The 2,120-nt window shown below is 50.0% G+C and overlaps 1 long non-coding RNA gene across 1 annotated transcript in view; it reads left to right on the plus strand.

Moving 5' to 3' along the window:
• Positions 1 to 927: 927 nt before the first annotated feature.
• Positions 928 to 2,120, plus strand: part of LOC109298194 — a 16,269-nt gene continuing 15,076 nt past the window's right edge. The window contains exon 1 of the long non-coding RNA XR_002097522.1: positions 928 to 942. This is a non-coding gene — a long non-coding RNA (uncharacterized LOC109298194). The remainder of the gene's footprint in view (positions 943 to 2,120) is intronic.

The raw sequence follows: 2,120 nt of genomic DNA on the forward strand, positions 1-2,120 counted from the left end.
GTTTATGTGGTTGGATTTTAATTAGCTTTTAATTATAGGTAGGTTTTCCTGTCACATCTGTAGGGGTTTTTTTCCTCTTCCTCTGAAAATTTGCATTTAGAATGCCTGTTGCAAAACTACAGAGGGAAATTGAAGTTTTGCAAGAGCGATTAAATTCTGCAGTAGACTGAAAGAATGCATGCCCAGAGGGATTAGGCAGCACTTCTTCCTAATTTAAGTGAAAGTTATATTGCCCTGTTGAAGAAAAGTATTTGAATGAAGCCAGAATGTTCAAAAGTCCTACTCCAATTTTGAAATTTCCCTCATTTGTGAAGTGCTTCCATTCCTGTGAACCTGCAATCTGTGAGCTTTGAAAACTGTAGTACTCATATGGAATGGTGACTTTAAGTTAGAGTCAAATAAGAGATTTAAGCATTGCAATGTCTAGCATAGTTTCATAGTTGGTAGGGTCGGAAGGGACCTGAGCAGATCATCGAGTCTGACCCCCTGCCATGGCAGGAAAGAGTACTGGGGTCAAACGACTCCAGCAAGGTGTACATCTAGCCTCCTCTTAAAGACCCCCAGGGTAGAAGCCAACACCACTTCTCTTGGAAGTTGGTTCCAGATCCTAGCTGCCCTGACTGTGAAGTAGCGCCTCCTGATATCTAGCCTAAATCTACCCTCTGCCAGCTTGTGACCATTATTCCTGGTCACTCCTGGTAGTGCTCGGGGGAACAGGGACTCCCCCAATGCCTGCTGGTCCCCTCTGACTAGTTTGTAACAGGCCACTAGATCCCCCCTCAGCCTTCTCTTGTGGAGGCTGAACAGGTTCAGGTCCTGTAGCCTCTCCTCATAGGGCCTGCCCTGCTGCCCCCTGATCATGTGAGTGGCCCTCCTCTGGACCCTCTCCATGTTGTCCACATCCCTCTTGAAGTGTGGCACCCAGTTGGACACAGTACTCCAGTTGCAGCCTGACCAGTGCTGCATAGAGGGGGAGTATCCCCTCCTTGGACCTGCTTGAGATGCATCTGTGGATGCATGACAAGGTGCGGTTGGCCTTTCTAACTGCCGGCCCATGTTCATCTTGGAGTCAATGATGACTCCAAGATCCTTTTCTGCCTCTGCACTGAGGAGAAGGGAGTTCCCCAGCCTGTAGGTATGCTGATGGTTCTTCCTTCCCAGGTGCATCACCTTGCACTTGTCAGTGTTGAATCCCATGCTATTCTTATCTGCCCACCCCTGTAACCTGTCTTGGTCCAATTGCAGCCTATTCCTCCCTTCTAGCAGGCCCACATCCCCCCACGTCTGTGTCATCAGCAAATTTGAACAGGGTGCTTTTTAAACCTTTGTCCAAGTCACTGATGACGATGAACAGTGAGGGCCCGAGGACTGAGCCCTGCGGAACCCCACTGCCCACATAACTCCAGGTCAAAAATGACCCATCCACTACCACTCTCTGGGTGCGACCCTCCAGCCAGTTGGCGACCCATTTGACTGTGTAGGTGTCTACACCACGGTCCCCCAGTTTCTTAATGAGAACAGGGTGAGAGACGGTGTCAAAGGCCTTCCAAAAGTCCAGGAAGACCATTTCCTCTGCTACCCCTGCATCTAAGGCTATGGTGACCTGGTCGTAGAAGGCCACCAGGTTGGTATGACAGGACCTGCCTCTAATGAACCCATGTTGGTTGCCCCTAAGCATAATCTCCCCTGCTGGCCCCTTGTGGACATGTGCCAGAATAATTCTCTCAAAAAGCTTGCCCAGGATCAAGGTAAGACTAACTGGCCTTTAGTTTCCTGGGTCCTCCTTCCTCCCTTTTTTGAAGATGGGGACCACATTGGTCCTCTTCCAGTCCTCTGGCACTACACCAGAGCACCACAAGTGCTCGTAAAGCCATGCCAGGGGTCCCGCCATGACTGCAACTAATTCCATCAGCACTCTAGGGTGGAGATCGTCCGGCCCAGCTGATTTGAATGCATCTAGTCCCTCCAGAAGTTTCCTATCTAGTTCCTCACTAACCCTTGGCCTAGATGTGCCTCCCCTGGGGTCTAAGGGGGGCCCAGAGTGGGGGTGGCTGTTCCAGTCCCTGCTCAGGAAAGTGGAGGCAAAGAAATTGTTAAATAGGTTAGCTTTGTCATCTGGT

Source organism: Gavialis gangeticus, unplaced genomic scaffold (assembly GCF_001723915.1).
Source record: "Gavialis gangeticus isolate Ggan-Ray unplaced genomic scaffold, GavGan_comp1, whole genome shotgun sequence".
Classification (NCBI taxonomy): Eukaryota; Metazoa; Chordata; order Crocodylia; family Gavialidae; genus Gavialis; species Gavialis gangeticus.